Source organism: Lampetra planeri, chromosome 2 (assembly GCF_965212315.1).
Source record: "Lampetra planeri chromosome 2, kcLamPlan1.2.h2, whole genome shotgun sequence".
Classification (NCBI taxonomy): Eukaryota; Metazoa; Chordata; class Hyperoartia; order Petromyzontiformes; family Petromyzontidae; genus Lampetra; species Lampetra planeri.
In genome coordinates, this window is record NC_136108.1 from 18,228,690 (window position 1) to 18,246,231 (window position 17,542).

General features: G+C 43.5%; 1 long non-coding RNA gene across 1 annotated transcript; it reads right to left on the bottom strand.

The window, feature by feature from the left end:
* Positions 1–4,422: 4,422 nt before the first annotated feature.
* LOC144733558 (uncharacterized) lies at positions 4,423–7,821 on the bottom strand. The gene is made up of 3 exons (XR_013588376.1): positions 7,726–7,821; positions 6,442–6,500; positions 4,423–4,554 (listed from the first exon to the last, which is right to left on the bottom strand). It is a non-coding gene; the product is annotated as an uncharacterized LOC144733558 (long non-coding RNA).
* Positions 7,822–17,542: the final 9,721 nt, after the last annotated feature.

Sequence of the window (17,542 nt, forward strand, 5' to 3'; positions counted from 1 at the left end):
CACGTAGATATCTAGAAAGATTATAAATTCCTATACTCTTTGGTTCTTTCGGTAAAGTCACGTAAGTTGAAAAATAATAGATCACGACGTTTCGATTGCAACACGTGATCGTGATCTATTATTTTTCTACCTACGTGACTTTACCGAATGCACCAAAGAGTATGGATTCCTGCAACACGAAAGCCTCAAATCAATATGAATTCCTGCAGTCACTAAAGTTTTCAATCAAAATCAACAAAGTTGAATAATTCCCAGTTGGTACAATCCCTTGAAGGGTCTGTGTTCTTCCCAAGTGAAGCAATGGTCCCTGGCGTGAGTCCCTGTTTAAAAATACCTCTTTGTGTGTTTGTGTGTGTGTGGGCACACTCGCGTTATTCTGTGCATTACCATACCGGAGACTATTAGGTGTGTTTACAACGACACGAGGCTTCCGTTATTGCTGTGCACAGGTGGAGCTCGTGGAAAAATACCTCAGCGAGAGATTTAGGCGACGGCGCACAAAGAGCATTCATTAGACGCGATTCCACGATGTCATGGTTTGTTCAGCCATCGTCACACTCCTCACTTCTATGATGCGCCTCACGCACCGTTCCCATTAGAGCATTTCGATAGCCACAAACGGACGCCACACAAAGGTTTTCCAACTCACGTTAACAGGATATTCACACGAACACGTATAACAAGATGTTACATACCTCCATCAAATCCTCTTTATTGATGAGCACGTTTTAATTCCAGTTTTATTTTTTGCTGCTTCCTACAACCCCTCCCAAAACGCTTAAGCTACCGTCATTATGAGATCCACAGAGTCGGGCATGATCCGATCTACTACAGCTTACAGTAAGGAGCTAGCGACGTCCTGTTATGGTCGTTTATAGCGTGGCCCATCCTTCTTTGCGCTTGCCCCACAGGAGTTCCCATCAACCGCCGCTCTAAATTCTGGCCCTCGCAAAACCCCTTCCTTGCCCATAGTGAGCCACCTTGTGCCGCTATAAAAAGGCAAGTCAGAAGGCAAGCGGCACTGGGGACTAGGGATCTGCCCATTCGGTGCTCAAACATGGAGATGAGTCGAGGGTGTGATGCCGCCACTTAATGCGGGCTCGAGCACACGGCTAAGCTGTAAACAGTCCAGTGTGCAAAGGCAGTAGCGTGACATTATCACTTGTGGCTCACAAACTTTATCGCAGTCACCGGAGTGCTTTTTATTTCAGCAGGAGGTACCATAAACACTTGCTTTCTCCAATGTGTCAAAGCCAACTGGCGTGCACAGGTGCGTTCAAATGTATCGCCACGTATTTTTATTTTAGGATTTATGACTGCCTATGCATGACTGATGGTTCCATTGACTGTTTGTGTCCAGCCAACACATTTGGACTACGTGAAAGTACAATACACAGTGCGCAGGTCAAATATCAAAGCGTCTCCGTTGCCTCAAAGAGAGGGGGGCAGTTCTTGTCAATATTGGTGTCCCTGGGACAGCAGTGAAAATTCCACATTCATATGGCAGGAGCCAGTCTGTATGAAGCATATTAAGTGATAAATGGCTGAAAAGACAGGTTCCCATAAAGAGGTCTGTTGTAATCGGTTTGTACGATTATAAAATTAAGTCAGAGTTTAAAAGATTTAACATTCGGGTAGTGTACTTTTTTTGAAGAGTGTGACACTAAAGTCGATCAAAAGTAGCCGAAGCCCACAACCGATTGGTTACTAGTGATACAAAACGTTAAACTATAGTTGAAACTATTGAAAAGAAAAGAAGAGGAGATGCCTGATATATTTGTTCTACATTGCACACATGAGAAATGTAGAACAATTCAACAGTTTGTTTTCAGATCTGGGTGAAAAAGAAATGGTGATATAACCACAAACATTTCTGCCAGACTAAGTGCACTTTGAGGCCACGTGTATTGGTGAAGGCTCCCTGCCAGGTCATGAGACAGACTCAGATAAGAACAGATTGGGGTGATTGCCACATGCATCACACGCGCTCCCCACTGAACCAATTTGTTGTTTTAGCTCCCATTGCTCTGCTCATTTGTGACGCTCTGCCTCCTGTTACCGCTGAGGGATTGCAGATGCCCAGGTACTGTCTTCAAATAATATTCACACGACTGGTACCAGCCATCCAAGTCAGTTTCAGGGCCCCCTTAACCACAGCAGTCAATTTGCTACCATGCCAGCATGTGCTGTGTCCGTTCAGTCCGGTCTATTGGTGAAACGAGATCTCCCTGGGTGTACAGTAACTGGACATGTGGCTCACGTGACCCAACCAACAAAGCGTTGCTTCTTATTTGACGTGCCCGTGAGATGCTCGTACGATTCAACTTGGATACCATGGTGGATCACAGGCTGGGCAGCATGAATGTTTCACGCTAGCACAAATGCTGCCGTAGGGTGGTCCACTTTGAACAGGCATACGGACGAGGGGTTACGATTATGGCTGAGAAGACCCGGCGCTTTGTGTGGAAACAGAGCAGGTTGATGAGCGACGTCACACACTGATGCAGATTATGTAGCGAGACCTCTCTACCAAAGCTGGCCATGAGCACATTGTAACGTATGAATGTTGAACTTCTTTCGCACCATACGTAGCCGACCGTGCTAATCAGAGGTGCGGGGGAAGGACAACAAACTAAAAACACACAAAAAAATGAAGAGACTGCTCCACCCTCTTCATACTCACCCCGTAACACATTGAGATGGGGGAGAGTGGGGTGGTTTATGGCATGCAGTGACAAAACATAGGAAGGCAACCGTGAGGAAGTGACAGCATCACACCTTTTCAGTCGCCGCTAAATTGCTGTGAATGAAGGTGGCTTCAGACAATGCGGCAGCCATTGGCATAGTGACCTCTAAATATTACATCATCATAAGCGAGTGGTTTTCACAGAAGGACTTTTGTTTTCGACGATAATCAGGTGTGTGTCACCCGATGAGTGGCAGTGTAGCCGTCAGCGCCCTGCGCTACGAAACCGGCGACGCGAGTTCGATTCCCCCTCCCAGCCAACATCAGTGACGATTATCTGAACCTGTCCTGGACCTCCTCTAGGTCAACTCAGCCTCAAATGAGTACCTGCTACGGTGTGTAAACATCGTTACTGGGGAGACAAAGGCGGCCGGGTGTGGTGCTGGCCACCCACCCCCCCGTGTGCCGTACCGGCCTTCATAGGTGCTCGCCAACAGCACTTGCTCCTGCAGTCTGTTAAGGATATACGGGAGACCTTTTTCTTGTCACCCTATGTCATAACCACCATTGCCAGTTACAGATATCAATTGGCTACCAAATTAATATCTTGCCCCCCGGCATTTATTCACACAATAATTATTTCAAGGAAGCCTCATTGTGTCGTTAAAACCCGCCACCACCCGACACAGCCAACTAATAAGGGTTGTCACGTTAACAGAACGTGGCCAATTCGTCACTAGTACAGCACTAGTGTGTAGTGTAGTGTGTAGTAGTGTAGTGTATAGTGTACTGTATAGTGTAGTATACTAGTACAGCACACCGGTGTGTTGGAGAGCCAAGCCACGACATTTACCATCTGAGTATGACGTTTCGCCAGTAATTACAACTAGCTTCATCAATCGACAGCCATATTTGTGGAGAAGTCTAGCTGTTTCGTTCCTTATATAGAGGCGTAGATGTGGTGTCCACACTTCTGCGCTCTTGCGTGGGCCGTGCTGGCACGGTGCTCACACCGGCCTGTGCACAAGGGCCCGCGTCCCCACGACAGGACACTCACGCCACGCAGTTGCCATGCAAGAGGCGCCTTCTCGAACACAACCACGCAGAGCCGAGGCGACCCAGCAAACAGCGATGACGTAATGCACACCATGGGCATCGCTCTCTTCCACAGCTGCGGCCGTCATGTTTTAAAATACACACACTGGAAATGATCAACAATAACATTACTTACAACATACGCCATTCGTATGTTGAACGTTGTGACAGACTAACTTTTGGTATGATCGCTTCCAGACCTCTGACCCCTATCTGACACCCTACGCCACGCATGTATACTTGCTTGAAGTTGCACGTTACGAAAAATTACACTAAAACTAAACTATTGTTTATTTTGCCAGGTAAGGCTCACTGAGCTATACAGCTCTTTTTCAGAAGTGACCTGGCCGCAAATGATTGCTCAACGAAGTGGTTTATCATGTGGAAATGTATACCAGCCAAATACTCTAAACGCATGTTTCTAAATGTGGAGGGAAAAAACGGAGGACCCAGAGGGCCCATAAAAGAATCCACGAAAAAAAACACACGCAACCACAGGGAGAACATACAAACTCCTAATATACAGGCGTCAGGGTCGTGGTTGAACCCACAAACCTCCCGTATACCAGGCGAGGGAGTTAACATCTCGCCACGGGCTGGTGGTAACGTGGTAGGAAGGGAAATGTGGTTACCCGGAAGGGGACGGTTGGCTTGGGGGGGACTTGGGGCGGCACTTTCCGAGGAAGCTCGCGATACGGTACGGCCGCCTCTCTCGTCATTCCAGTGGAAGCCTCCTGCCCCAGCTCCAGGTCGTCGCTGTAGCTGTCCTCGTACTGCCGGGTGCGAGATGTCGTGTATTTAAGCATACATGTGGTTTAATTCGTAAATTAAAAGGCAAAGCAAGTCAAGGTTTGATCTCCACACCCAAAACAAATGGGTAATGATCATCTTCATTGATGGCTCTGATCCACCTCTCCAGGCCATTAATTGAGCTGATCATCACTCATCTCTGCAATGGATGGCCAGTCTTGATTTGATACAAATTGGTAGTTGTTTTATTGATTCTGGAGGGATGATGGGCTTAGTTAACTCACTAATGGGATTTTAACTTGTAACCTTCCTATTGTTTTAACAGTTTATTGTGATTCAAGCACCACCCCAGCCAGATATCAGTAAGTTACACATAATATTAGTAACTTTTAACTAAAAGTCATTATTTAGTTACATTACGTTGGTATTATAAGGGTTCTGTACTTGATGGTATACAATTATTATTTGAACAGTGTTTTGAATGTGGAGAAAGACCAGAGAATTTGAACTGTGTTGCCATCATACAACACTGTACTGGCCATCTCATATCACTCGCTATAGGTTAGGAGTCTCACACAGAGTCTGCATGGTCCACCAACCCTGCCTCCAACTATGTTTTACAACCGCAATGCTTGGTTACAGAGGTGTTATACAGTACAGAGATCGTATAGAGAAGTTGCCACTGCATGGAGTTTAATATTGTACCCAGGACTTTTCTGTAATCAATTAGCATTTTTTGTAATGTTATACCTGTACCAATATTGGTGAATTAACCACATTCCGTATTTGAATGACATGTTTCCAAAAAGTTTACGATTCCACAAAGTGATGGGATGACAGATAAATAGTGAAGCCTCGTGTGTTGTATGTAGCAATAGTGTCGCCAAATCCAAAAAGGCGCCCTCTGTACCCAATCATTCCCGTATAATGAGTCGAGAATGATGACAGAAGATGTATGATGGGGCCAAAATATTTGTTTTCTTCTTCAAATTTCGGGATAACAAGACAGCCTTTCTGATGCCGGGAGTCTTCCTGGCCAGACCGCATTGCTTGGGTAGCCTTAATTTACGAATACATCTTCTTGGTTCTTTCGGTAAAGTCACATAGAAGGGAAGTAATAAAATAATAAAAATAAAACATAATAAAATAATTATCTTATAAATACAACCGGACGGGATTATTTCCTACAGATTTTTATTATCCCACAACACCGATTTGCACGGTTGGCTATGCATGATGCGAAAGAAGTTCAACATACATACATAACGATTCCCAGCAATATATTCCTATTTTCTCATAAAGTTAATATCTATGTAATAGTACCTTCCTTTCACTAGCATTAACGTACGTTTAGTTCCTTGCATGCTGTAAACATATAATTTGTAGTACATGGATATGACATCTGTTTCACATTCAGTTTTTTATATTGAAAATCATTTCATTGTAACATCATCCTGTTTCAGCGTGGGATCTAATGGGTGAAGTGGCGGTGTAAGTTGGTTCACAAGGCCCATGAAATTGTGCATCTAGAGGTTAAACAAGCGTGCTCCATCCAATTATAAAATTTTATATTTCATACCTCAATTTTAAGGTATATTTCTCAAGACTGCGACTCAAAAGCCAACAAAAACGTACGAAGTCCACTAAGCATCGCCGGTGATACCGAGGAAAATATACCTTGAAATTGTTGTAAAGAAATTACGGCATCTGAGAAAATGCATTGTGGTTAATCTGCAACACGGATACCAATCTGCTCAAGGGCAATCGAGAGCTGACCTGGCCTCTCAAAGCAGGCGAGAGGCGTCGATGCCTGTGAAGCGACGGTCAGCGCTTGTGGAAGCAAGATAGGGGAAGGGCTGTGGACTGGGAGCACCAGTATCGACAAAAAGATCCTGGAATTGCTCACCGACCTCGTCATAGTAATCCTGATGTCCACGACCAAATCTGTCGTAGTCCTCCAACTCATCAGCTGCAACAAACGATTGACAGGAACAGAGAGTGAGGCAGGGAACAGGTAAATTTATAAACTATTAGAACAATTGGAAATTTGATGGCAGCAAAATGCTCTATGATACACATTATGTTGATTCTAAATATTGAGGTAAACACCGGAGGACCTGGAGAAAAATCCACACAACCACGGGGAGAGAGACACCGCAAACTCCAAATACATTCTCTTTGGTTCTTTAGGTAAAGTCACGTAGGTATGAAATAAATAAATAATTGATCACGACGTTTTGGGTGCAGCACAAGCGTCCGTCATCACGTGACTTTACCGACAGAACCAGAGAATATGGATTCCTGCAGTCACGAAAGCTTCGGTATTGAGGTTTACATCAAGCACGGCGGTAATGCACCTTCATGTGCGGTTGATGGATTGTGCAAACATCATGATGTGTATTAGACAGCTCATACAAAGAGGCCATAATATGGTCTGTTGTCGGCAATGCAGAGATAAGTTTGCCGGTCAGTGTCTATTATACATCTGTGAAAAAGAGCTTTATGTCTCATCGGATTATTCCTCAAGAAAAATAACTATTCCAATTCTGATTCTTACGCTAAAAATAACATTCGCTTAAATAAGAACAAGAAATAAATATCATTCACACACATGACTTCTATAACACTTACCAACACGTGTTTGTCCTCAGAAGTATTTTCCCTTCGCAATGATAATAACAACGTGTTCCAAGGCGAACAAGGAGATGACATCACGGGCAATGGAGTCACGTGGAGGGTTGGTGCTTGTGCCTTAGCCGGCAAGGCCAACACTTTCAGCACTGGTTTTTGTTACTGTGTTTTGGACAATCCCTTGGTCAAATTGGCCGATCGTCTATCGGGCAAGGTCCTCGTCGCAACGAGATTTGTCACTGATTGTTTCATACGTATCGGATCACGTTCACGAGAGCTATCATACCCTCCTGTTCCGGACAGACAGCTGATGCATGAACGCATTGTGAGGCAGAATTACATCTATGCAACATAACAGAGTGGTTATACACATGGATGTTCGTTTCGATAACCCGCCACTTAAAAGTAGCATTTTCTTACATTTGGATGATGTCACGAAATGAAAATGGTTGTTGATTGGAAGTTAACCAACATAAGCGGTGATTGTGTGGTCTGACTTGCTACCGATATGACCCTTGTGCTGAAGTATAACATTGACAACATATGATCATCTGTAAACTTACTGCTGCATGGAGAATCCATGATGCTCAGCTTCTGATGGATCCGTGCGAGGACGTCAAATGCCTGCAGTTATGGACAAAAAACTGTGAAAGACAATCGGGAAAAGAAACAAAGAGTAGATACAGCATTACGCAACAATATTTTTACGTGGACAAAAACGGATTCTAAGCAAAAGGAATTCATTGGGAAGACTAAAACAAATTAATCTTAGAGTCGCCTACAGAACGTTCTGTTAATAACAATCTGTAGTTAAGAATCCCGTCATACTGTATTTGTAACTCCCGGTATCAGAAAGGCTGTCTTGTTTTCCCGAAATTTGAAGAAGAAAAAATATATTTTGGCCCCATCATACATTTTTCGACATCATTCTCGACTCATTATACTGGAATGATTGGGTACAGAGGGTGCCTTTTTGGATTTGACGACACTTGCTACATACAACGCACGAGGCTTCACTATTTAGCTGTCATCCCATCACTTTGTGGAATCGGAAACTTTTTGGAAACATATAATTCAAATACGGAATGTGGTTAATTCACCAATATTGGTACATGTATACTGGGAAGATTCCAGGAAATGTATAACATTACAAAAAAATGCTAATTGATTATATAAAAGTCCTGGGTACAATAATAAACTCCATGCAGTGGCAACTTCTCTATACGATCTCTGTACTGTATAACACATCTGTAACATCTATACAGCATTTCACTAATATATCTCTCAACGGCAACATCCTGGTATTAGAGTCGTATAAAATCTCTGAAACCTTGCTAACAGCTTTTCTCTATATCTCTATAAAGATTACATTTGGTACAAATACCAATTACAATGATTGCTTTTACTATAACTAAAACACAGTAGCAAACATCTGAAAACTAGAATTTTACATTTTGGGCTTCCATATTTTGGGGCAAAAACATTGCACTGTTGCATTTCAACCTCGGTCTAAACGGATGATATGGCACTCCCTACAGACGCAGCTTCACTCGTTAGGCTGGTGATAATATGAGCCCCCCCCCGTCCGATTGGCTAATTATAGCTCCATGCCATGTGGGAGGACAGAGGCGATTCGAGAGGGGCAGGGGCCAATAGGTGAGTGGGGCTGGGGGACAGAGCAAGGCCAGAAGGATGGGTGGGGGCCCAATGGGGAGGATTCGTCGCTTCCATGGGATATTGCGGCTCGCCTATTTCTACCCAAAATTCGCTATACGGGGGGTTCGAATTCACTCAGATGCTGCTATGCGGTCGGACGTGGGAAAAAATTGTGTGTGTGTGAACTGTCTGCTCCCCGGTGAGGAGCGGTGGCGCAGTGGTTAGCACGCTGTACAACGAATCCGGCGCCACCAGTGACGATTATCTGCATCGGTCCTGGGCCTCCCCTAGGTCGACTCAGCCTCAAATGAGTACCTGGTGCGATGTGTAAAAAGATCGCCACTGGGGGGACAAAGATGGTCGGGCGTGGTGCTGCCCACCCACCCCGTCGTGTACCATGCCGGCCTTCATAGGTGCTCGCTAACAACATTTGCCCCAACAGTCTGTTCAGGCTACACGGGGGGTCTTTGTCTTTGTGTGCCCTCCTTGGCGGGCAGCTGTCTCGTGCGATCCACTGTGGGTCAGGTGACTGCGGTCCACGCTCCGCGGTTTCGCTTTGTGCGCCCTCTATTTTTGGACAGCATCTACCGCACGAAGAGGGGGAAACCTGCATCTTCACTTGATAACATTAGGCATAATAAACGCTGTTGTCATGGGTAATTGTGAGGTCGTGGGGAAGATGGGAGACTTAAGGAGCAGACATTTGGCGTACAAGATGCAATAGTAAAAATATTAATTACGTAAATAATAAAGCGTGAATTAATGGCATTTGTTAGTCGTAAGCACAATGTAAAGGATAATAGGTTTTCAAACAGGATTTCCTGCTTCCACTCATAATGAAGTCATGATGAATAAAATTTACCTATTCTTGAATAGCAAAAACAAACAGATCTAAAATAATCCACCTATACAGTGGCTCTTGACTAGTGAAGCATGACAAAAATAATGATATGCTAAAATATTGCCTTCTCTGCATAATGATCTCCTTGATCATGTTCACAGGCTTTGTGAAATGTTTAATTCAACCAAGTGGTGCAGGGCAAAGCACCCAATACAACATCAGAAATGTTAAGAGTTCAAGTTGATATAATCAGTTAAGTCCATCACTGCCACCCCAGTCGAAAACACGAGTACCACATTTTGGCAACTTAACAGAGATTTCCCCCCTAACATAGGATATGGGGAAACTGACGTAAAAAAATATTTTGGGATTCTTTCAAGAAAACGATACAAGATAAACAAAATGGGATGCAGGCAGGAGACCTGGTGGCTCAGTTGTCAAGCAGGTCGCTCGCAATTGGAAGGTTTCGCGTTCAAATCCTGGCAAAGGGTTGATTCAGCCCATAATCCCTGCAGTGCCAATTAAATTACCACCACACTGTGGCAAAGCCAACAGTGATTGTCCAGTGGATAGACTCGCCCCTGACATAGGAATGTGGATTTTACACCACTGGTTCAGGGCTGTAAATGGGAAATGATGACTATGTCAATGCTCTCGCTGTGCCTTTGGTGCTGTGCATGCTCTGCCTTTGCACCGTGCAGCGCCACGGCCACGCGTGTATGTATGTTGAACTTCTTTCGCACCGTACATAGCCAACCGTGCTAATCCGAGGTGGGGGGGGGAAGGACAACAAACTAAACGCAAAAAGCAGTTCTAAGGAAATTCGTTTTTAATTCGGATTTAAAAGTGCATAGCTCCAGTGGCTTCCTAATATCGGAAGGAAGAACGTTTAAGACGACCGCAGAATTGCATCTGAAAGCGTGCGATGCGGTGACCGTCTTTGTTCGATGGCCAGCCAAAAGCCATTGCGAGGATTACCGGAGTTCGCATGGTGGCTTATGCTTCTTGACGAGATCGGCAAAGCATTGCGGTTCATTTGTGGCAAGCACTTTTTGTGTAACGAGTGCGACCTTATTATAACGTATTCGCTCGGCGACCGGAAGCCAATGCAGCTCGGCGAGCACCGGACGGACACGGTCGGGATCTTGCAGAAAAATGATGGGACCTTGCGGCACAGGCACGCTTGGTAGATTCCAAGTGTGGATTCCGCTCGGTGGATTCCAAGCGGAACCCCATCTTAGTAAACGCCAGGTGTGTTGCACGTGTTGCGCTGCTGGCTCTGAGCACCGCGCCCAGGGTTCACGCGCCACTGCCATGGCGCGCTTGCAGAATGCTCAGGTGCTCAGCGTCAACTGCCGAGGTGGCACACCCAGGGCAGGATTATGGCACGGGGGCTTTCGGGGCCGCAGCCCAAGGGGGCCTCCGCCAGCTGGAGGGGCCTCCAGAGATGAAGTGAAAAGTGATTTCAATTGTGAACGCTGAATCTTATTTGTTGTTAACCTTGTAAAAATACATTGAATTTTTCTTAAACTTTGTTTTGCTTTTGAAAATATTACTGGGGGGGCCTCACAGTACCTGTTGCCCAGGTGGCCTACAAAATCTTAATCCGGCCCTGGGCACAGCGGCGTGAGCGCTGTGCATGCCGCGCTCACGTGTCACCTCGCGTCGATGCGTGGGAAAGTTGCGGGTTGCCAATTTTTTGTTTGCGGTTGCTTGCTTTGTCTTTCTGGCGGGAGGAGCATCGGAGAGGCGTGCGAGCATCAACGTCTCCGTTTTCACCTGTCTGCCACGGATTATAGGAGTTGAAGCTAAGAGGGTCACGGATAAATGGCGGTTTGGCTGTAGTTAACTTTTTGTTGTGATGTAAACGAGACATTCTAACGTGTCGCGTGGAAACTATAATTGTGGTCATTACTCTCTCACATCGCGGTTCCACAAAAAGACTATGACGAACGGTCACGCGGCAAGGCAGGCATACGTATGACATTTGGAGCTCGTTTACTGTGGTAATGGATTGTGACCACGAATGTCACAACAGGTGACTAACAGTGACTAACAGTGTTATATCAGAACCAAACTCCAGCCAGTGAGTAAATATACTAAAGGGTCGTTAAAACGTGAACTTATACGGGACTATTATTTGGTTCTTTCGGTTAAGTCACGTCTAAAGATAATGTATGTGAAGACCCTACTTATCTCACGATAAAATGCGCCTTTACGGTATGTACAATAATTGCTATCAATTAAAAGTGTTGTATTCACAGTGTAGGTTGGTAGGTTTCACACTCAAATAATACTTTAATTAGCTGGGGGCTTGAAATTCATATTTCTATAGTTTTTTTTATATGGTTTTCTGCATTAACGTTTTTAAACCTCTTTTCGATACCGTTCTCAATGGTCGTCTCACCCGTGTATAAATTCATGGTTTTCCGAACTGTTGTTCATCTACTGTTGTTTCCCAAACACCTTCACTATTCAATAGATTTCCACTAGATTTGAAGCTTTTGTGACTGCAAGGATTCATACTCTTTGGTTTTTTCGGTAAAGTCAGGTAGGTAAAAAATAAAATAAAATAAATGAAAACAACTCAATTAAATCACGACTTTTCGGGCGCAACACAAGCGTCTATCATCAGGTTGGAAAGCATGGCCCACTGCTGATGCAGACTATTTTAAAACGTCGTGATTTAATTTAGTTGTTTTCATTTATTTTATTTTTTACCTACGTGACTTTACCGAAAAAACCAAAGAGTACATTTCCACTGTCACCTTTCCACCGTTGGCGCTGCGTGCATGTACCATTATTTGTGTTTTATTTTCATAGCTATTTGTGCTTTGCAGAATTATTTTTGGTTTGTTGTTATTGTCTTTTTTTAGTTTATTGCTAAATATATATTTTTTTCATTTCATGGTTCATGTTGCTACTGGTTGGTAAACAAAAATAATAAAATAGATTTTTATATTTTTATGTTTCTTGTTTTGTCGAGGCAATGAGCGGGTTCACAGCTATAGAGGGATCCAAAATTCAGAGAAGAGGGCAACAGGCAGCAATACTCGGTTAATTTATAGTTTTATTATTGGATCATGCGTGGCCAAAAATCATGTAAAGGAAAGGATAACGCATAACGAGGCTTGAGGCTTGTGCAAGGTTTTGCCCAGATCTTTTCTACAGTAGAGTTATTCATCTTTTACTTAATTCTAATTTCTGCACTCTTTTCCACTTGAATGGGCTTTTCACTGTGCGAGTATGAATACATAGGGCACATACGAGATGAACTATGCGCTGCTGCTGGATGAAGACCCATCGTTCATCGCTGTGTGGTGATGCAATGACCCATCTGGCTCCCCTACATGACCTTATTTCATCATACCATCTTCACGGCAGATGTCTTCTCAGGAGCGTTCCCTCCTTCGGCTACCACCCCGTTGTCAGTCTTGAACACCGGCCATCATTCCTTCGATAGCGACGTGTTGTGCACAACCCCACTTATTTTTCTTAACAGTCAACAAGAAGATGTCTTGAACTCGTGTACATTATCTAATCCACGGTGGTGAAATGTTTGGGTGCCACGGTGGCGAAATGTTAACTACCTCTCCTGGTATACAAGAGGTCGTGGGTTCGATCCGAACCATGACGCCTGTATATTTGGAGTTTGCATGTCTCTCTCTCCCTGTGGTCGTGTGGATTTTATCCAGATCCTCCGGTTTTTCCCTCCACATTTAGAATATTGGGTTGGTACACATTTCCACGTGATGAGCCACTTCGTTGAGCTATCATTTGTGGCCAGGTCGCTTCTGAAAAAGAGCTATAGAGCACAGTGGGCCTTACCTGGTAAAATTAAAATAGTAAAATAAAATAAGCCATGTGTTCCTCTGTCAGTATTATTCCAAGCGTGCAACTCTCCATTTTCGGACACGTGACGAGGAAGCATGCTAGCCGGCTGTGAAAGATAGTGATAGAGGGAACACTCGAGGGAGACCACTCACTTACTGACTGGACGTCAAACATTAGGACAGGATGTCATTTGTCTCCACTGTAAAACGCTGCAGTGGACAGAGAGAAGTGGAAAGACCGCTGCAAGTGAAGTAAATGGCCATGCTCCAACAGGCCACAAGTCTACGGGATGGAAGAATAAGACCTCTCCATGCTTCTTTGTGCACTATTCAAATTTGTCGCACTATTCCTTACCCACTACCATATTTGCCATCCATATAACGGGTAACATATACTCAGGATGAAATATAAGAACAGGATTTACCCTTTCTGGCAATACAACAGGCGTTAAGATGTTCAAACACCAAATAGAAACCTTTAACAAGGAATCAAGTCTGTATTAACCACACGTACCTGTGGCGAACATGCAAACAAATATGCTCTGAAAATATATGCTTTGATTTGAACATCTTAACACCTGTTGTATTGCCAGAAAGGGTAAAACCTGTTATTGTTTTTCACACTTTAATACTGGCAAAAAGGTCCCATGATAATATACACTCATTTATTACATTTCTCCATTAGGTACATTGGTGTGTTGCCTTTTCAAGTTTCGTTTATTAGGTATAATCCTGTGAGCCATGCGGCTCTTGAGTCGGATGCAACCGCAGCAAACAAAATATGAACAGAGAACATCTTAAAGCGACAACGCGCGACAGAAACATCCTGGATAAACCAGAAAATCTTCTACCAAGTTCAGTCGATCAACATCACTTCAATCTCGTCCTCCTTATTTATTTCATTATTTTCATTCCCGTACAACTTCAACAGCTGCCCTATTCGATTCACAAACCGAGGCCTAAATCACTCAAAGTATTGGAGCAATGATTAAAGACCGTTACAGATAATGGCACTGAGGTTGCATGAAGGAAGCACCAACACACGCGGTTGGAAGAGACTTCCGGCAAAGGGGGACGCACCCTTGCCACAATAATTCACAGCAAACTTTAAAACAAGGTTGCCGATGGATTCCTGACACTGAAACGTCGTCGCGAGCACCTCGCGACCGTCGCTCCTTGGGGGGAACACAAAGGAGGACAAACCCGGACGTCGCGCTTGCGTCAGTGTGTCTCCCGTTATGATTGACCTTTACATTAAACCCCTTCCTCATTAATCTGCTGCTCCCAATCATTTACCCAACTGTGGTAGAGCAGTGAACCCAAGTGCCTCTAGACGCCCCCCCCCACCCCCCATGTTATTGTTCCGGGTTTGACCACATGGTCGAAAAAAGTTTAATATACGTACATACATGTCTGAGTTATGGGTTCTTGAATAATAATAAATATTTAGTACGGTTTGTGAACATTGCAGTGGAGAAACAAACTGCATAATATGAATGGAGAAGGTAATTATCGGCTCAGATTTGCTCATGACAGTCATGATAAAAAAAAACATGCAGGAAATTATAAACCTTAATAAACAGTTTGCATAGTGGGACTCAAGATAAATGTCAGAGGAACACAAGAGGAAAAAACAAGTACTGTTGTGTTTTTTACCAATTTACCAAGCACAGAAAGATTCCACCAAATTAATTTCTCATTTCTTAATGGTAGCCGCACAATCTGTTTCACCACATTGCTGGCTTTAATATCCATCCAAATATCATATACAATTTGCCTCCTATATCGTGGAATGTTGATAAGATGATTCCTGGCATATGCTAGTAACTTTTAAAATGCCCCTGTACACAACACAAGCGTGAACCCCTCAGTAAACGTGACCGTGTTTATAACTTCATTGGACGTTTCTCTGCAGACATTGAGGAACGGTCCTGGAACAGTTTTGATAGAGGTGCAAATCCCTGCATATACTCCCACTGTATTCATACGATTCGAAAAGTGACCTAAATATTCGTCTGTGACTTAACATTATCCAAAGGAAAAACAAATAACCCGTGCCATGTTTCTGGATGTATGTATTGTGAACTTCTTTCGTACCGTACGTAGTCAACCGTGCTAATAGGAGGTGCATGATTTCTAACAGCTGCTGTTTAAATAATGCTGGTCTTGTTTGGAAAGGTACAAAAAAATAACCCGTGCCGTGTTACTGGATGTATGTACTATATGTTGAACTTCTTTCGCACCGTACGTAGCCAACCGTGCTCATCGGAGGTGAATGATTTCTAACAGCTGCTGTTTAAATCATGCTGGTCAAGTTTGGAAAGGTACTCGCACAATTTGACAGCCACGCTTTGTCATTTCACATTGTGCATTAAACAAAATTTCCATCAGCAAAATTGGATTCGCTAAATTTGGATGTACTGGTTAGAACCAGTTACTTTATTGTTATAAGGCTGCCACATTTATCAGCAGAAAATAAACTAGCAGTTAAGCGGATGTGTGGCAAAGCCATGTGATTTTAATTCAATCAAAACGAATACCAACAGCGGATTTCGATAAGGCTCCAACTTGGCTCACGTGGATAGATCACTCAACATGCGAGATACACGTTGCCTCTCATTGACATTCATCACACGGCACCTACGGGAGAGCGAATTACTTGGTGATGCTGCGTTGGTTGGCAGTGGTGCACAAGCGCAGCTAGCAAAAGAAAACCCCTCCAAACATTCGTCAATAAGACTGCGTTGAGAAAATATATAATAGACGTTTCGGGGAATGGCCCTTCATCATAGTGCATGTGTTGTGTGAGGGCAGGCCAGCAGCAGTATATATGAATGGCACGGTATGCATATATTGTATAATCAAATAAATAATAATTTTTAGTTAATAAAAAAAACAATTATGAGATCAATTACAAATGACGTTATTTGTTTCGAGCATATAAGCAAGTTGTCAGCTGCCAATGTATAAGCTAAACAGCATAGTAACAACACTAATTTCAATGCCTGCAAAGCAACACACAATCTGTTTATATATAGACGGTCTACGGGACCTATTAATACACGTATCGTTTGAAATTCCAGTGATTGACAGGCCACACATGCCACTTTGGCGAGTAGAGGGGCGTGGGCAGGCCAGTGGCTGGCGGCCAATGCCCATAAAAAGCTGTGTGGGCCTCAATGTCAACACGCCAATGTCACCACATCTTTTCTTAGCTCGTAGAGGAGCAGCCCTCTGACAGCCTCTTACCAAACTAACTATGGCCTTTTCGATTTAAAGCTTTCGTGACTGCAGGGATTCATCTTCTTGGTTCTTTCGGTAAAGTCACGTAGAAGGGAAATAATAAAATAATAAAAATAAAACATAATACAATAATTCTCACGACGTTTCGGCCACAACGCAAGCAGCTGTCCTCAGGTGAAGAACAGGTTTGTCGGAAAGACAGCGTCAGACGCTGTCTTTCCGACAGACCTGTTGCGTTGTGGCCAAAACGTGAAATTATTTTATTATGTTTTATTTTTATTATTTTATCATTTTCATTCTACGTGTATTTACCGAAAGAACCAAGAAGATAACTATGGCCTTGTTGCCTTAAAAGTGTTAATAACGAGAAAACTGCTCCGCCACATCGAAAGGGGTGTTCCAACACCCCAGCGTAAAAAAAACGGTGTGCACAGTATAAGTACTTTTAGAGTATCAGTACTTGTTATTGAATTTGATGGTTGATATAGTTTTTCTGCAGCCCATACATTTAGGATTTTTCTATGGCTTGTTCAGATATATGACTACTGACAGCACTGTAGGTCAATCAACGGAAACATAATTACAGTCCAACGGATGCGATGCCAAAGTTTATCTTAAAATAGTGCCACTTGCTCTGGTCCAGTTGTAATATATGAAAAATACCAACTGTGTTCGTAAAGTGCATGTAAATGTAGGGCTGTACAGTATATGTAAAACTATGCAAATAAGAGAAATGCATTGATAATTCATTTTCTGTGTTTTTTGTTCCCCTTGTAAACGTGGTGTGTGTGAGTGTTCATTACGTCT